At 41.3% G+C, this 20,540-nt stretch overlaps 1 protein-coding gene across 1 annotated transcript in view; it reads right to left on the reverse strand.

Moving 5' to 3' along the window:
* Positions 1-20,540, reverse strand: part of Ube3d (ubiquitin protein ligase E3D) — a 134,270-nt gene that overhangs the window by 40,960 nt on the left and 72,770 nt on the right. The window lies entirely within an intron of this gene.

Genomic DNA, 20,540 nt, shown 5'->3' on the forward strand with positions numbered 1-20,540 from the left:
TCTCCCATGTCCTACATGCTCTGTTCACACAGAATGTCTTGATGACCCTTCAGCTACTTAAGCAACCATTCTGAGTGTGGAGGACCTTAGGAAATGTCATGGTCGACAACTTTTGAACTTTTAAAGTGTAAGGATCCTTTTGTTCAAAAGTCTTGCAACAGGCCAATGGTCATACAAATAAAAAGCAAAGGTGCTGTTTGAAGAGACTGAGCTGGCAGGCTGCTGCCCTTCATCCTTCAGAGGGGTCCTTGAAGCGGCTTTGTGGGATCTGTGGAGCCCATCGAAAAACTCTTTCATGTGAGAAAGCAGGAAACTGATGGCTGAGTGCGAGCCAGGGAAGAGGCCCTGTCTGAGACGAGGTGGAGGTGACAAAAGTGCTAAGGCTGGGATCTAGAATCCTGCTCCTTGCAGTCCCCATTTCATGAGAAACTCCAGGCAAAGGTGACGAGAAAACTAGGCAATAACATTTTGGCTCTAAGCTTTTGTTTCTTTTTCTTGAGGATATTTTGTGTGATGGCTGCTAAAGCACCTCACCACTGTTCTAGATTGTAAAGAGACCTACCAATAAAATATATAACACACATACGTTTACTTTATAAATATATGCATTCTTTTGCCATGTCTATGAACTTAACCTCTGGAAAAAAATCAAGCTTTATCCACATCAGTGGTACCTGGTGGCAGCTTGGGGAGTATTGGTGGTCAAGGGCATAACGAACTTCAGCATTACGTGGGTGAATTTTGATGAGTGTTTAGCTAGCTTTATCTACAAGCAGGTGTTTTATTCTGCTGATCCATTTCTGACATGGGTGGCAGAGTAATCTCTGCCAACTGCATGGACTAGACCAGACAGCACCCACTTTCCTATATAAGACCAGACTTCAGCAAGGTGCTGGGGAGATTATCGTATATTGACTGGCTCCATTCTTTCTGTCTTCTCTCATTATATTACATTCGACATTTCACTGAAATAGAAATAATGACACTATCTTTTCAAAAAGCGAAGCTTAGTTGGTTCTAGCCCACTGGTTCCAGGCTCACTCCCCACCCCTCTCTTTATACCCGCCCCACACCCCACAGTTAACTTCCAGTCCTGAACAGCACTGAACTATGTACTCTGGCCAGGAGAGGCAGCTTCTGGATAAGGAAGATTTGTATTCCCTCCAGTGGACTCAACCTTCTCCTAAAAGATGTGCACAATATCAACTCCTTGGAAAGACACTGTTTCTTGTTGCCTAGTAACACATGGAAATTGACTACAGCACTTACAACTGCCATACCAGTGTCTTATTTGGAATGTGTCCCCCTCCTCACCCTTCAGGATTAGGATCAGACATGAATGGATCCCTCTTACTTTGCAGTCTTATTTGGAAATAAAAATTAGAAAGCTGAATCAGAGCTGCTGGTTTTACAGTCACCCTCAGTTTTGTTTTCAGTTCTGGGGCTCTAACCCAGAGCCTGTACATACAAAGTAAGCACACTACCACTGTACTACACCCCCCAGTGCCACACTCAATATTTTTGCCTTTTAAGGCATACTAGAAATGTCCCTTCCCCCTACAACTGCATGTTTAAGAAATAATTTAAGTACCCAGAATTTATACTTTCAACCCCATCACACACAATAGGCCTCACTGAAGCTAGCTGCATTCTGAAAATTTTAAATGTATAATTAAAATACTTCTATCAAACCTGTATCTCATTAAAGCCACAGGACACTTCCTTATATTGTGAATGTCCCTTGGAGTTTTCCAGCGACCCCTAACATCTAACCCAGGCTGGTCATGGGCCTGCAGGAAGGGTTTCTTGACTGAAGTGAGCATTGCTGCTTCCTGTGGTACTTTGTGGAAGACTGCATTCAAGGCAGAACAGCTTTCTCATCATTTTCCATTCCCTTTTTGTCAGTAATATTTTTTCAAGTAGAAGAGAAAACAAGAAATATACAAATAAATATTTAAAGAGTTGTCTGGGTCTATTACAGTTGTAAGATCTTCTCTATGCGTGCTTAAATTTTATAAGTCCAGTTCTTAGGTTTCTCCCATCATTTACCCTGAGCCGAACAGACAATTAGCCAGGCATACTGACTGTGTTTGTTGGCTCACCTCCTATAGGAGCCCTAACTGGAAGGCACAGTTTATTCCAGCAGCCAGAGGCGTTCCTGATTGCCCAGCACCACATGGTGAATGAAATGGTGAGATCAGAGTAGTCAGCTCAACCTGCATCCCAAGACAAAGCTGTCTCCATCACTCCACTTGGGTACCTGAAGATGCTCTGTCATCCTCTCCACGCAGAAAGAAGTAGACCCTTGGCAACTGGATGTGCTAATGCCTGTCTCTCTGTACACCAACCTTTCATTGTATAATATATGCAACTGTGAATATTTTCATCTTTTACAAGAAGTTATTTTTATCTTTCTCAAGATATTATTTTATTAAATAAGGGATTCCAAAACTTGAATTAAAGAGGTAGTAATACACATGGGAAAATAGTCATATTAAATGAAAATATCTATATATTAGGAAAAAAAGATTAGAAAACAGAATAACACAGTGGATCTCAATCTTCCTAATGCTGAAACCCTTTAATAGTCATTTTTGTTGGTACTGCATAACTGTAATTTTGCTACTATTATGAATTGTAATGTTTATCAAGAAGAACATTATGACGGGCGGATCTGGGCCCAGGGGTCCTACTCAAACTAAGGCACCAGCCAAGGACAACACGTGCAGTAAACTTTGAACCCCTACCCAGATCTAGCCAATGGTCAGGACATTCTCCACAGTTGAGTGGAGAGTGGGGACTGACTTTCACACGAACTCTGGTGCCCCATATTTGACCACATCTCGTGTATGAGGAGACCTGGTGGCACTCAGAGGAAGGATAGCAGGCTACCAAGAAGAGACTTGATACCCTATGAGCATATACAGGGGGAGGACGTCCCCCTCAGTCACAGTCATAGGGGACGGGAATGGGGGAAAGCAGGAGGGAGGGAGGAATGGGAGGATACAAGGGTGGGGATAACAATTTAGATGTAATATGAATAAATTAATAAAATAATTTTTAAAATGAATTGTAATGTAAATGTGTGATATGCAGAGTGTCTGATATTTGAACCCCGTGAAAAGGTCATTCATGCCCCAAAGGTTTTCGACCCACAGGTTTCGAACCATTAGTATAATGCGTCAACGGCTGTTTTCCTTAGAGGGAAACAACTTGTCATTTTTTTTTTTTTCTCCTTACACTTTTCATCTTGCCCAGAAACAAGTTTCTTTTATGATGTTGCTATCGATTCTGGTATAGACCAAGGCATGTTTCAATGTTGAGTAAATGTTTCAACATTCTAAATGGCTACGGTGTCATCAAAATAGGCATTCAAACAAACAAACAAAAACAAAAAACAAAACAAAACAAAACAAAAAAACACCGCCTGTCACTCACCAGCAAGTCATCCTGGCTAAGCATACTGCAGTCCGGTTACTTCAGAAAACTCTGAACTTAGTTCTGAACTCATGTAATATGTTAACAGCGATACGTCATGTAATATGTTACACCAATGCCTCATATAATATTTTACACCAATGCCTCATGTAATATGTTGTAGCAATACTCACATAATATGTTACAGCGATACCTCATGTAATATGCTACAGTGATGTCTCATCTAATACGTGACAGCATCATGATTTATATGGAGGGACATTTTATTTTACACTCATGCTGACAAGAGGCACAGAAAAAGGACTTATCCATATCCCTATGTGCTTATGAGCTACTTGGTTTCGACCCACACATGCTGTGATCCGGCAGTCTTTTCACTGAAGCCCACTGTGGAAAAGCCTGCTTGTCCTGAGCCCAGAGCCAGGAAGTGAGAGGGAAGAAGCACAGCATGGTCCTTGCCAGTCAAAGCCCACACTGCGCTCTGCCAGGGAACGTATACCAGATGTCACAAAGGTGTTTCCATCCCAGAAGACTGCAACCCATCAACGCTAGGTACCCCTCACCCCTCACCCCTCGCCCCTCACTGTGAACAATTTGGACAAACCATTTGTGCACCAGACAAAGCAGCCAGACTTCGGATTGCTCCGGTTTACTCACACTCAACCTGCCCCAACTAGTCCCACAGCACGCTATCTATCTACCCCATATCTCAATCGCTCCAGCTATTATTTTAATCACATTGATACATAGACAAAGACAGCATAACTTAAAAAATAAAAATTGTTGCTTAGGAGATTAAGAGCTCTGGGTAATCTCTCCTCTAGATTTTTACATGATATTTTCCCATTCTTTTTTTCAATTAAGAAAGCAGTGTCGGGGTATGGGAGAGGAGAAGAAAGGAGAGGAGAGGAGACAGGGCAGACGCAAAAAGGAGTGGGAGTGTTAGAGCACACTGAAAATTCAGGTTACATTTAAACCGTCGGCAGTTATTACATGGATTTCAAGACACATGCTGACAAAGCTGAGATGTCGCTTGTAGCTACCCACCCATGACTCAAACATAGTACACATCTGATAATGATGATGATCAAAGCCTGGTGTGAAACACAGGGCAGACCCAGGCTTACTTCTGGTATTTCCTGCAAAGTGTCTAACCATGAGATGGGAATCAGTCGTCCCCCGCTAGGAAGCAACAGGAAAGACACTTCAAAGGGAACAGGGACCCAGGCATCAGCTGAAAGTCATTTCTGTAACTTCTAAGCACTGCGAAGGAAAAGCTTTCCTGGGAGACCAGACCTGTCAGTTGGGTGACCTGAGTCTGAGAGACTGAAATGCAAGCTGAGGACACAATGTCCACTTTCCTAAACCTTTGCGTCACAAAAACTCCCCAGAGAACGAACTATATGGCCTGTCTATTTTGAGACAACAAGAAGGGGGAGAAAATGTCACGCTTTCACGTCCAACAACAACAACAACAACAACAACAACAAAAATGGTAATACTGAGAAGGAACAAGCCAATCGATATCAAGAACACAAGCCAGAATAATAGAAGGTGAAACGTGGAAGCCATTCAATGCAATGCAGATTGTAATGACAGAGATGGCAGAAGAAAGGATGATGGCAATATGTAAAACCAAGATGAAAGATGATGTTAACTTAGGTCTTCTATCTCTCACACTTTAGTGGATGATAGGGATGCTTTAATGCTGGAAACAAAGACAACAGTGTAAAAAAGGTATCTAAATATAATGCTTTTCATGCATGTACATGTCCGAAACTCAACAGAAAAACTATAATAATGATAAGGCCACTGATTTAGTCTCTCAAAACAAGAAACGAGGCAAGGGACCTCAAGGAAACCATAGAATCATGACTATAAATCCGTTTGATGTGGAAGCAAACTAACTGTAGGAACTAGACTGCAGGACTCAACAGTGTAAAAAGCAAAAGGACGAAATGGATTGCTGCTGTGTTTCTGGTAAGTTGTGTTAACAGTTACGCCCACTTCAATACCATATTAATCCATGCATGTCCACAGCCCTGGACCCACACCCAGTACTGGAAGGTGCTGCATGCCTGTAACTCTAGCACTTGGAAGGTAAAGGAAGGGGAAAGACAAGTTCAAGTCAGAGAGTTCAAGGCCAGCCAGGGCTACATGAGGCTACAGTGAGGGAGAGAGAAGGGAAGAGACAGAGACAGAGAGAACTAACTCATATAAACAGAATATATATATATTACATTTAAAATATGGTTTATTAAGTGATGAACAGTATCTTCATGAATTTTTTTTTCTGGAAAAATTGGAGGAAAACCTTGATTCTGAAGAACTCTTGAAAGCCAGATTTTGGGTACATGAGTCTTGAAAGTTCTACTTTTGGGAGTTTGTTGTTGTTGTTGTTTTGTTTTGTTTTCAAGACTGGGTTTCTCTGTGTAGCCTTGGCTGTCCTAGACTCATTTTTGTAGACTAGGCTGGCCCTGAACTCACAGCAATATGCCTGCCTCTGTGTCTCTGAGTACTGGGATTACCATACCTGGCTGAAAGTTCTACTCTTCAAACTGGCATTAAGACCTGTGAACCTGTCAAGGAAAACCTCTCACATATCAAGAGGTTCAGGGAAGAAGTGAAGACATCCTTGGCTGCCTAATAAGCATGAAAGGCTGATTTGACCCCCAGGACAGGACAGCATAAGCCCAGCATTACACCTGTACTCCCCTCACTCTGGAGGTGGAGATATGAGGGTAAGAATGTCAAGGTCATTCTCAGCTATATAGCCAGCCTGGGCTATATGAGGCATTGTCTTAAAAAACGTTTAAGAGAAACAGTCCTGCTTTAAACAATCTAATAACAGGCTGGAGAGATGACTCAGCAGTTAGGAGCACTGGTTTGTTCTTGCAAGAGGTTTGATTTCCAGCACCCACATAGTGTAATGACCATAGCTATTCATAACTCCAATTCTCGGAAATCTAATGCTTTCTTCTGACCTCTATGGGCCCTATATGCACACAGTGTACATATATACAGGAAGGTAAAACGCTCATACATATTACATAAAGTACATAAATTTAAACAAATATACCAATAAGGCAATCTCAAAACTTAACATATTAGTTCTTGCCTAGACATTGAGATTCCCAGAAATTGAGACTATGTTGTTTATAAATGAGCACATTAGGGGCTGGAGAGATGGTTCAGCAGTTAACAGCACTGTCTGCTCTTCCATAGGACCAGGATTCAATTCCTAACGCTACATGGCAGTGCACAACTGTCTGTAACTCCAGTTCCATGTACTTCCAGCTCCAGAGGATCTGACATCCTCACATACATACAAGCAGGCAGAACACCAATTTTTATAAAAATAAAATAAATAAATCATAAAATAAAAGAAGAAATGATCACATTATTGCAAGATACCAGTTGTTAGGAACATAAAAATACACCAAAAACCAAAACCCAAAAAAACCAAACGAACAAACAAACAAAAACAAAACAAAAAACAAACAAACAAAAAAACCCATAAAACAACAACAAAATCTAAAGCTCTCCAAACATATGCCTTTGGTTTAGTAATAGGTTTTATTTGTTTGGGGCCTCAGAACCAGGTCTTACACTGTGGCCCATGCTGGCCTCAAAACTCCCTGCAATTCTCCTGCTACCACCTCATAAGTGCTGGTTTACAGGTGTGAAGTCCAGGGGATTGAACCCAGGGCTTCGTGCGTGCTAGGTAAGCCTTCTGCCAACTGAGCTACTTTAAAGAAAACCAGGTCTACAGACAAGCCTTTCCAAAACTTCCTATTGGAGTGATATCACCGAGAACATAAAAGTGTAAGCCCACTTAAAGAGGCCAGCTGCACCCTTAAATCAAAAACAAAAATCCTTTGTGTCATAGAAAATTTAAAATACACGAAAGCAAGAGACAAGTCTAGCAAGCTCTCACACAGGAAACTGAGAAAAACTCTGAGCAAGCCCTGTAGACTAACCCACTCCATCTGCTCTTAGTGTCTGGTTTTCCATGGGTTCTAAACACCAGTGACTTTATAGGCATCAGCGGCATCACTGCCAGGCATCAGCGCCGTCAGGAATGTTCATTTGCACACGGGCAAACCGATGGAGCTCTCCTAAACTCCAATCACCTTTCTCAGAGCCTCATCCCATAAAGACCCCTGGCCCTACCTTTGGACAGGTGAACTGGACATATGTTCTCCTGTCTTTACAAACTCTCCATTTTAAAACTCCTTCCCCCTCCGTACCCCCCCCCCCCCCCAGTGATTGGTCCATTATGTAGCAGGCAGGGTTTGGTATCATTTCCAACAATCAACTTCAAACAATCTGTTCTGAATATTTTAGAATATTTTAGAAAATGATCTACAATAACTGCACAAGCCCATTTTATTTTATTTATTTATTTATATATATAGGAAGCAAAAGTAAAAGAATAAATAGTGAGTAACAGACAGAATACACAGAGAGACAGCAAAACAGCAACACACTGGGTGCTCAAAACACCCACAGAAAGGGAGGAGTAGCTCAATTAAGAGAGCAAGCAGAAGGTAACATGCTCAAATCAGGGCTAACAGACACCCAGCCGAAATCAACAGGGGAACAGCTAGAGTTGCTGACTGAAGAGCATCCCAGATGGAGCAGTGTCCCCGCCAGTGAGACTGCCAAGTGAAAGAACAAATAGCAGTAACTAAATAACACCATCACTGCATTGCCAGCCGCCCAGCAGAAACTGACTGGGGGGAAGCTGAGCCAGCTGGCGTCAGCTGGAGTTCTCAACAGAGTTCTAGGCAGAGAGTTCTGCCATCCTCTCCCAACTTCCGCCTTCTCTCTCCCACTGTAGGCATTTTTATAGTTTCAAAGAAGCAATAGCAATTTCAGCTGTAAAGTTTACCTGACAATGTTTTTTTTAAACCTTTAGTTATCTCTATTTTATTTCTCCATCTCGGGGAGATCCATGCACCCCTACCGCCACCCTCACTCCCACCCCCACCCCAACCCCTGAACTCTCTTTGTGGCCTCTCCGGGTCTGTGGATTGTACCATGATTATCTTTTACTTTGCAGATAATATGTACTTATAAGTGAGTATATAGCAATGTTTGCCTTTCTGGGTCTGGGTTACCTCATTCAGGATGATTTTTTTTTTTTTCTAGTTCCATCCATTTGCCTGCAAATTTCATGATGTCACTGTATTTGGATGGGTGGAGACAGAAACAAGAGGGATCAGGTGGGGAAAGTATGGAGAGAGAATGCTGGAAGAGACAACTGGAACTGGAGTCCGAAATTCAAGGGTAAGGTAGAAACCTCGTGCAATGGAAACTGGTTGACAAACATATCTTAAGTCATTCTTAATTTGTGCATTATATACTATATAATTGAGTCCGTATGGAAGGTTCAGAATGGGTGAGGTCATAAAGACAGAAAGTAGATTAGAGGTTTCCAGGTGATAGAAGGCGTGACTTCACTAAAAGATTAGATAGTAATGGTTATTCAACCTAAAGAATATACCAAAACCAACTGAATTGTACCTCTAAAGAGGTGATTTTATGGCACATATATTTTATAATTTAAAAGGTGGGAATTGAAAACAACATTAAATTAGCTTTAAGGATATCAACCGATCTACCTGGCTTTTTTTTTCCCAGATGGATGAGAACTGAGTGCACTAACTTTAATCACAAGCAAGGCACTCAAATCCCAACACACAGGAGGCAGAGGCAGGCAGGTCTCTGTGTACCATGCCAGCCTGGTCTACAGAGCAAGTTCCAGGATAGCCAGGGTTACAGGGTTACACAGGGAAACCCTGTCTTGAAAAACAAACAAATGAACAAAAAAGGAGGAGGAATTCCAACAGAAACACATTAAAATCTCCACTACAATTAATCCTAAGCAATGTTTACTTTCAAACATCTCGCTGACTATGAGACAAAGTGGATTAACACTGCTTTACCCACAAAACATTTTTTAAGTTTTATTCACACTTTTTGTGTGCATGTGTAGGATAATGTATATGCTTGCTGTGTGTGGTCACTCATGGGTCTCGGTGCACATGTGGAGATCAGAGGACAACTTGGGGGAGTTGGCTCTCTCTTTCCAGCATGTAGGTTCTGGGGTTCAAGCTTAGGCTGTCAGGTTTGGCAGCAAGTATTTACCCATGGAGCCATGTTGTTGGCCCACAAAATAATTTTGAAGTGTTTGTTTATATTCATTATTTTTGACATTACTCCCTGCCTCAGCCAGGAAACCAGCCTCCAAACCACTCGTCCTGTCAATGCTGCCATTTCCAATCTTTGTTCTTTTCTCCCCCTCATTTAAAGACTGTAATTTCCCTCATTTAAAGGCTATAATTTTATCCTACTATTATTATGCCATAACTTTTGTGTGTCACCTTGACACAAACTAGCGTCATCAGAGAGGAAGGAGCCCAGTTGAGGAAATGTCCCCATGAGATCCAGCTGTAAGGCATTTTCTCAATTAGTGATCAGTGGAGGAGGGCCCAGCCCACTGTGGGTGGTGCCATCTCTGGGCTGGTGGTCCTGAGTTCTATAAGAAATCAGGCTGAGCAACCCAGAGGAAGCAAGCCAGTAAGCTGCCACCCCTCCATGGCTTCTGCATCAGTTCCTGCCTCCAGGCTCCCGCCCTGTTTGAGTTCCTGTCCTGACTTCCTTCCATAACGAACAGCAATGTGGAAGTGTAAGCCAAATAAACTCTTTTCTCCTCTACTTGTTTTTTGGTCATGGACACTTTAGATTTCATGAGTAGTTAAAAGAGATAAGAGAGAGAAAGAGATGCTAGATCAGAGGGATGGCCACTCATAAAACACTTGCCCTGCAAGCACAGAAACGTGGGCTGAACTACTAGAACATAAAAATGACACACGTCATATTGTGGCTTATAATTCCAGGGGTGGGGAGGCAGAGATAGGAAGATTCCTGGAGCTTGCTACTTGGTAAGCTCCAGGCCAGTGAGTGACTGTTTCAAAAGAGTTGGACAGCACGCTGTGGGTGATACCCAAAGTTGTCCTCTGGCTTCCACAGGCATGTGTACCAGAGTGCATGAGCACATACATATCTAATGTGTGTGTGTGTGTGTGTGTGTGTGTGTGTCTGTATTCTGCCATAGCTGTATGTATTGGCTGGTTTTGTGTATTAACTTGGCATAAGCTAGAGTCATTGGAAAAATCTTTGATTTAGTTTCTCTTAGTGGTAGGAAAACTGATGAAATTAGAATAGATCAACATTGACAGTCCTGCCCAACTGATCTGACAAGCAATTCTCTCTCTCTCTCTCTCTCTCTCTCTCTCTCTCTCTCTCTCTCTCTCTCTCTCTCTCTCTCTCTGTGTGTGTGTGTGTGGTGAATGTGTGTGCCGATTCATGTGACCACACTGAACGCTCCACGTCAAGGACCTGTGGGTCTTTTAGAGGCAGCCCTACCCTTCCCCCCTCCCCCCACGCCCTGCCAACACCCATCTGTTCTTCAGCATCATGCTTTTGTTATTCCAAGGACATCTTGTCGATGGATCCCCACACAGCACAGAGACTTGCGGGGCTCTGCAGTTGCTCTAGGAGAAAAGTCCTAAAGTGCAAATGCTGGATCACATGGTAAGGGTGTGCTTTCATTTTCTAAATTTTAATGCAGTCAAACACGTATAATCTTTTTTTTTTCTTTAAGTTTAACACTTTTTTGTGTGTCCTGTTTGAGAAATGGCTTGTGAAATTTTAAAGAATGTTAATGCATCTCCCCCATCTTCAGCTACTCACACTTCCTGCTTCCCTCCCCAACACTGGCTGCCGTTACCCACTGGCCTCCCTCTGCCTGCAGGTCAACTCTTAGGGTCCTATAACAACTCTTATCTAGGGGCTCCTGCTGGAGGCCTCCAAATGGCACCCTGGATATTGTTTTTTCTTGTCTTCCTGCAATGAGCACGGCTACAGTAATGCTTATGCTAGGCTGTAGCTCTTTTCATTCTGGTACCCGAGATGCACAGGCTGGACTCCCATCCTCAGAGATTCAGGAGAGGAATTGGCAAGTGGGAGGGGCTTAACAGATACTTGCAGCAAAGCCTACACATTTCTACAGCCATCCCCAGGAGCACTTATCTCATACTCCCACCAACAACCAACTGACAGACTGAATATTTGAAGATCACTGGAAAACAGTTTGTTACATTATCTATTTGGTTCACATGGGCCTGACTCTAGTAAACCCAACTGTGTGTGAGTCTGCACGTGCACATGCGCACGCGTGCACGCGCGCGCGCGCGCGCACACACACACACACACACACACACACACACACACAGGTGCATTTGTTGCCCCCACCTCTGCCCTCCATGTTAGAGTTTGGGGGCTTGTGCATGTTGTGGCTTCTCTTTATGTTTTAACTTATTTCACATGTGCAGGCGTCGTAACATAGGGGGAGGTTGGGTCACAGAGGGGGCGTGCTCTAGAAAGAAATAGCAAGCCCTTGTCCCTCTCCTCACTTCCCAGCGGCCACGAGGTAAGCAGCTACCTCTGCACCACCCATCAAGCCATTCAACTTTGCGCCAAGTCCCCAAACAAACAAACAAACAAACAAAAAGAAGACTGAGTATGGACCAAAACTTCTGAAATCAAAAGCCAAAGTAATCCATCCCACCGCTCTTCTTAAGCTGATTATATCAGTTGTCTTGATCACGGTAACAGACACCAGCACATTGTTAATGAAGAGAGAAGGCACCCCAAATGCTAAGGTCATAGCTTCTGTGCAAGAGTTTTCAGTTTGGCAAGGCTAGCAGTGCAGACCCCTTTTCCCCACATCTTACATTGTATTGACATACATGAACACACACGAGTACGCAGTCCAACCTTTCTTCTCTCATCACACACTGAAAGCAGAGACAATAAACCCAGCCTTTATTCCATCCCAACTCTTCGGAGATAGCTAGTTAACATTAGTTTCGAGACTTAATGATACTTAAATTAAAATAAATGAAAATTTTCACTTCTCTAAAATTCCTAGGGATGAAGTGACCCCTTAATTAAGGATAGTGAAAAAAAGTGCCTTTGAATGGGTATACATTTCTGTTGGCCCCCAGATTTTCTTGGTATAAACGTTTTGTTCCTTATGATAGAACCCCCTTTCACTCTGAAAACTGTCTATGTTTAAACAATAAATTGTATGATAACCTATCTATGAATCCACTTTGCTATAGAAAAAAACTGATTCTTCGTCCATCCCACCATGCAGTGGTCTCTATATCCCGAATCCATGCGTATCTAAAGGTTCGGGGATGTGCACTGACTGAATAGTTTAAACTGAGGCATAAACTACAGCATCAGCTGCCGAGGCATCATACTTTGATATTCTGTCTTTCCCTTTCCTCAGCCTTCATCGGTTTCAGCATGCCGTGGGGTGTGTCCTGTTCTCTTCCCTGACCCCTCCTCTCAATCAGCTCCATCAGCACAGGTACCATTGTTTTTCTCCTCCTGCCTGGGGTTTATTGGAAAGCTTCATAAAATGGGGAGGGCCCCACTCTCACCTCCTACACTGCAGTTCCCTTTGTAGAGCTGGCTTACAGGGCTAGAACCAGGTCTTTAGCCCCTCTCACCTCAAGGACTCCAATCACAAGGACATTACTGCTCCTTTCATAGGCTATTCCTCCCTACTCACTTAGTTCACAGCTCACTTGCACACAGTAATTTTTGGAAGTACTTGTTTTGTTTGATCAGCAATTATAAAAATGCTATTTATTCTGTAGGACAACAACAACAAAGACCTGTCTAGCTTTAGCAATTTTAAGTCGCTAGCCAATGTTTTATAGTAAGTGTATGTAGTTGGTAAGAGCTCATTTTCAGAGGTATAGAAGGGTTACAATAGTTCATCATGCATTTCATAATGCTCTCATAATGATGCTAGTGATCTGAGAATATATTCTTTAACAAATACTAACATCAACATGTTAGCTGCCTCTAACTCATTTTTTAATTTTGCCTTGAACAAAATTTTGACTATGAAATATATTTTTGTGTTTAAAAATCTTAATGTTTATTCTATTACAAATATGACAAGATATACATACATATTTAAATATGTGCTTCCAAAATAGCTATTCTATACTGTTTTAAAGGAGCCCATGAATTTAAAAGAGTCGAAGTCAGGTATACAGGAGGGTTTAGAAGGAAAAAAGGGAAGAGAGGAATCATACAGTAATAATCTGAAAAAATGATGAAAAGTTTTAAAAAACTGACATTTAGTATAAAATTTATATAAACAATAGAGGCTTTAAAATTTATATATTACATGAAAAATCTGGGTAGGAGCTAGTCTCTTTATGAGTTGAGTAGGTTTTGATCCCAGATAAGTTATTTGTTAATAGATGAGATGTAGGTCAGCCTGCATTTTACTTTCTCTTTTTCCAGTGCAGACCTTTTTAAGATGCTGCTTGTCAGTGGAACTCTGGGAGAGCTGGCTTTAAATTCACGTTTAAAAATCACTACATAGAAGCAGTGAGAACTATGTGTGGAGGTGCCCTGGCTTGAATCCACACATTTAAAGACAGTACATAATCCCCAAATTTAAATGTACATGAAAATGAAGTTTGGTATTCTTTCTCTACTGTGTATATGGCAGAGCTCTGCAATTTCAGAAGTATAAAGCAAATGATGTGCTTTAATAGGACATTTCTATTTTGGACATCCAAACATGAATCATTCACATGAATGCAAAATTGTAAAATTACACATATATATGCATTATGTATAATTATATACACATACATATATGTATATATTACAAAAAATAGCTTACTCTGTCCTTTAAAAAATGTATTATTTAATGTGGTAGCACATACTCAAATCCCAGCAAACAGGAGGCAGAAGGAAGTTGAACATAGTGAGTACCAGGCCAACTAGAGCCACAGAAACAAACACACACACACACACACACACACACACACACACACACACACACACACACACATACACACACACACACATGCACACTTGTGCACACATAAAAGGACAAGGAGGAAGACTTATTCTCTTAAATAATGACATAAAGCAAATCATTACTAGTTAAGCTTTACATTAAATATGTTTAGAAGCATTCTGGGGAAGGTAACACTAACAACTATTTGAGGCCATAAAGGCAACATGTCACTAGGTGCCTGTAAACTGTCTGTTGTTATTTCTGATGTACATATCATAACAAAAACATTTATTCAAAAATTTATATGATTAACTAAAGCAAGCACTGATTTTTTTAAAAAAGAAAGCTGGGAAATTTCTGATAAGTCAAGAGAATCAATTTCCTAGCTATCTGGCAAAGAGAAAACATTTCTACCAGCTGGCAAACAATTCTTTCTTAAGAATCTGTCTTGCATATAATCAAACACCTAAGCAAAATGAAAACAAACAGTAAGATGTGCCAGGCAACCAAGAAAGTCCCCTAAGGTTTATAAGTGTGATTTATTCATTACCGGAAGCTTAAAAGAGACCTCTGTATAACTCTGGTCAATATGCTCTAGACTGTATGGATTAAGATCCAGTATTGCTGAATGGGGGCTTTCAAACCAATTTCCATTTCACTGTGACCTTCAAAGGCCAATTATTGCTGCTGCTGCTGCTGCTGCTGCTGCTGCTGCTGCTGCTGCTGTTTTCTTACTACACCCCTGAATCCAACTCTCTCTAACTGGTTCTCACTGTTCTACATTGCATTTATTTGGAAGACTGTTCTCCTCAGTTGGTACCAAGGCATAAAAAAAAAAAAAACATAAAAATATGATTATTGCTGAAGAGTCCAGGAAAGTGTAATTGTGTGGGTGTGTTGAATATGAGCTATTCTGACATCAGCATTCTGGAAAAGATTTAAAGTTCCTGCAAGAAAGTGAAGGGACTAAACACCCAACTTTGGAAAAGCTAACTTGTTCTTTTTTCAGTCAGCAATATTAATATAGCCTACTAACCGCGCAAATACCACCGTCCTCAGGACGAACTCATACTGTAACGAAACATTATTTATGAGTTAAAATAAGGAAAGACTAAAGTTTTCTTTCCTAACATATTAAAACAACAACAGCAACAACAACAACAACAACAAAAGATCCTAGTACCCAGAAAGCCACAGCAGGATCCCTGTCATGTGTTCAAGGCCACCCTAGGCTACATAGCAAGGTCTATCTCTAAACACCAAACACAAAACAGCAAATCAAATGAAATAGCTCAATTACTTTTAAAACAACATAACTTAATTTATAACTAAACAAATTGCACAAACACATGAGCGCGCGCACACACACACACTCATTTTGTTAAAAAATATGCACACTTATATTGAAAAGATCCAAACTACACTTTTGATACCCAAGTTCATCTCTCCCAGCACATTCCCATATCTGTCTCCATTACTTACAAGAGTCTTAGAAACGAGTAAAAATAAGCCACTATTTTCAAATATGAAATTCTTAAACTCAAGACCAATCTGATGTGAAAAATAGTTACAATGTTTTGATACATGAAAAAAAAAATCCTTCATTAGTATGGGCAAGGCTCTGGGCACAGTTTCCAAACCTCTTCTCCCCAGCTAAAAGCAAGATAAATAAATAGCACATGCCACCAATATTAATTCATGTAAGCTTAAAATTACATTGCCTAACAATGTCACTATGTGTGTGTGCTTAGAGAAACATGCAAGGAAGAGGCCAGCATGCTGGCAGGGGTTGTCTGTGGGGACTAGAACCACAGGGTTCTAAGGTTGGCAGGCTTGGTAGCAAGGCCCCTACCCACCAAGCAATCCTGCCAGTCATTTTTAAGAACATTTATTTATTTTTCTATTTCCTTCTACATTGAACTCAGACATAGTGGCAAGCACCTTTATCAGCTGAGCCATCTTTCAAGTTGTTCAATTTTTAATTAAGATGATGCACCTGAAACTAACTCAATCAGTAGTTTACTCCATGGTAAAAATAAAACAAAATAAAAACCAAAACTGTACCTAATGGCCTTTAATTTAAAATTCAAGGCCTTTTCATCATTGGCAACACTGAAGTTTATCCTGATGTGAATTAACAAATTTGATAAATTTATAAGATGATTTTCTCAGATAATAGGAAAAAAAGAAAATAAATACAAACAACTGATTATTCAAGGTGACTGAGCAGGTATGTTACCTATTATTAAAGAAAGGATGAAGATGTGTCCATAGAACTAGAAAGATATTTCTTCTAACTGCTAAGAAAAATTAAAATAAACAAAAATAAAACCACGTACATCCAAAACACTTGAGGCATACTATTAGTGTAATTTTAGTAAAGGCTAATGTCATTTGCCTTTACTGGAAGAAAGTAGTTAATATGGCTTCCTTGGAAAGATTTCAAATGCCCAGCCAGACCTTCCACCTAGTATCCATCCACATACTCATCGTTTCTAATCAAATTATAATGGCCAGTCATCTTGGAGTGAGGATCTGAGTAGATCTTGCAACTTCATCACAGCGAGCTTAGGACTTATTGACTCAACAGCTGCTTTAACAGCTGGGTTTCTCCAAAATTAAAGTAGTCTATTCCTGACACTGCCTAGCAGCTCAACTGCTAGAACAGCTGCTCGACTTGAGGAGTTAAGAGTCAAGTATACATCCAGCTCCCTCGTTACCTGCCACTGCTGGGAGATCCTTTCAGAATAGCAGCCCTTAAACCCAAGCTCATGTTGACATTTTTCAACCTGTTTAATTTTTCATACTTGCACTGCCTCTCCCTGTGACCTTCAGCCAACACTTCTGCTGTCATCACCTTTCTTGGAATCTGTCCTTTCTGTCCTTTGGAGGCTCAGCCATGTGAGGCTCTCCACTTGCCCCGCCCAGCCACTTACACTTTATTCCCCCTTTCCGCCATCTCACCATCTCAAGAGCATTTTCCTTTTGTTTAAACAGTCCCAGACTCTCTTAATTGAGATACTGGTCCCAGTGAAACCTGAGTTTAACTCCTGAGGTAATGTGCTGAGTAGTTTTATGTCAACTTGACACAAGCTAAAGTCATCTGAGAGCAGGGAACAGCCATTGAGAAAATGCCTCCGTTAGATTGGCCTGTAGGCAGGTCTATAGGGCATTCTCTCCAGTAGTGATTGATAAAGGAGGGCCCAGTGCATCGTGGGGGCTGCCATCCCTGGGCTGGTGGTCCTGGGTTCTATCAGAAAGCAGACTGAGCAAGCCATGGAGAGAAAGCCAGTAAACAGCAGCCCTCCATGGCCTCTGCATCAGCTCCTGCCTCCAGCTTCCTGTCCTGTTTTCCTTTACCAATGAACAGTGATGTGGATACGACAAATGATCCCCCCACCCCCACCCCAAGATACTTTGCTCATGATGTTCTATCACAGCAATAGTAAACCTAAGACAGGCAAGATGTTTAAGTACCAGCTCACACGCTCTGTGGCATATTGCACTCATTTGAATCAGCATATACATTTTTCTTTTTTCTCTTTCTCTCTCTCTTTCCAAAAGATTTTATTTTTTGCATATATATTTATATCATTACATGTAAATAAAAAACACATATAGGAAGAAGAACCACAGAACAATCATGTTTTTAGGTCTAGATAGATGTTTTAATTTGACAGAGATGAGATATGATGGATATTGATTCTCATTCGGAGTTTTGGAATCAACAAGCTAGGAAGGATGTTTTCTACGGGGTTGCCAAATACAATTAGGCAAAACAGTTTTCCAAACTCTGCACTTGTCAGCAAATTATCTATCTTTACTCAGCAGCCCAGAAACCTTTCCCAACATGTAAATTACCAAATAACGATTATTTAACTTCTCCTGGGTGTCTGTCTCTTGACCCAACCTGCTTATGAATGTTTGTGTGTTTCCGTGTGCACACATTAGGCTCTTGGGACTGCGAAGTATCTACACTCCACTAAGCCACACGTGCAGCTCATTTTATCCTTTTCTTTCTACGTATCCATCTGCCCTCTCACTTCTGCCAATTCACTGGACATCACCAAGCTAAAATGACCCAGATAAAGCTCTTCCAGTCTGTAATAGATCTTGACCCTGACTTTGTAACGTTCCCCTCTCCTCTCAAAGGTCTCCACTCGATACAACTCTACCGAGCTACAGATGAGTTAAAACCTTAGCTCCCATGTCTGTCTAAAAATAGATTTGCTGCAAGACCCAGACTCATCAAACCTGAACATGTTCAAGATCACAATTTTCCTCCTGCAATAGCCCCAGCTCTTCTCAGCTGTACCATGAACAGAGATCCTGCATATTAATCTCAGAAATGGCCTCTTGCCCATGCTGTCTCAGCGTGGATGCCATAAATAACGGCATCACAGACCTTGAACCGGCAACACAGTCCTAGGGCAAGTGGACTCTGACAGAGGGATCCAGAGAGCTCTAGAAGCAGGGCTCTGATCCAGGGCCGGAAGTCATTTAATAACTCATGTCACACCCTAATTACAAATACAACAGAGCTCAATTTTGTTAACGAAAGCAGCTGCTGAAATGCAGCCCTGCTGTCAGTACCCTACCATCATCATAATGTTGGCACCCAAAGTCGCCTGCGTCACTTTCACTTGCATTCAGTCTATAGACAGCGACATTCTTCCGGCTCACAATACTGTTGGGTTCAGTTTTGCTTTATGGAGCTAAACATAGAAAAGTTTTCATTTTTAATAAGAGCTCAAATAAATAATCCTAAGTCCCAAAGGGCCTTATTAAAACAGCCTCGTAAAAGTTTTACACTTGCATATGAATTTGGAAATAAAAAATGTCTACCTAGCAGTTTGTGCTCCTGCTGACTTCTTTAGCCTTGGGGAAGTCATTGTTAAAATTCACATGTCTTGCGGTTTCAAATGATTTAAAGCAGTCTGTTATGATAAATCACCATGAAGTACACCCAGAGAAAGACACTGTTCAAACAGAAATCTCAATTTTAAATACACAAAGTACACACAACGCACCCACTGGGGTGTTTAAATAGCATTAAGGTTCTGATACATCAATCTCCTAATCACACTCTGTCCTCAGAGCCCAGGATGCAAAAACGTATTTTGTACCAGGTGATTCATCTCCCCTTTCCTTGATCTAGGAGGTCATTTCAAAACATTTTGACTCTACTCCAGAGAATTAAATTCTACACAGGAAAGTCCCCCCATCCCCAATGGAAAATAAACCAGGGAGAATAAAATGAACAAGTGATGCTAACACTTTATCACATCTCTTACAAGATGGAGAAAGATCGAGACTAACACTATGCATTTAAAAGTGCAGCCGGGTTACAAACAAATTTATATTCAACCATCTGAATATAGAAATAGCACTCACTTCCTAGTATACGTCTTCATACACTTAATAATTAGTAACTACATGAGGCTGGTACATCAACTTCCACGATTATTGCTCCATCACAGCAGAAGCAGCCATCGAGTTTTGAGCCACTAAGTGCTACTCTCCAGGGAGCCCTGGAAATGTACAAGAATTCCAGGACAGAACGTCAGAGTAGACACTGTCACTCTGTCCTTTTGTTAGTATTCACAGCACGTGGCTCTCCAGTCTTTGCATCTGTGAGGAAGTTCGTTATACAGAGAACACTCTAGCCTTCAGAACCTGAGCCATTTGGATATTGACATTAACACCTTGTCCTGAGTTTCTCCACACTAACCGTTTCCCATTTTCTCCAACACTGAGTCCATGAGCCGGGCATCTCTCTCTCCTCTCTTCTTGTCGTTGATTTTTTTTTTTTTTTTTTTTTTTGGTTTGCTTTCAAATTAGACCATTTATTAAAACACAGCTAACCAAGAGCCAGTAATGAAATGTGAAATTTTACACAGTACCATTTATGTGATTCAACTCTTTTCCTCCCGTGTATAAGCCTGTTTGGTAATTACACTGTGAAATAGGACTTATTAAGTTTACTTTTATGATGGCAGCTCCAGAGGCTATATGACAGGCACACTGTCCCCTGGAAGACACGACTTAACTCCAATCCTCTCCCTCCAGAGCATCCAACACACTTTTGAGAGCTTGGCTTCCCAGCTGTCCAGTGAGAGCGGTCATGAGGATTTATAAGCTGGAATTGACCTAGATGCACCAAAGAGACAAAGCTCTGAGCACCCGTGCAAGG

Source organism: Acomys russatus, chromosome 32 (genome assembly GCF_903995435.1).
Source record: "Acomys russatus chromosome 32, mAcoRus1.1, whole genome shotgun sequence".
Lineage (NCBI taxonomy): Eukaryota > Metazoa > Chordata > Mammalia > Rodentia > Muridae > Acomys > Acomys russatus.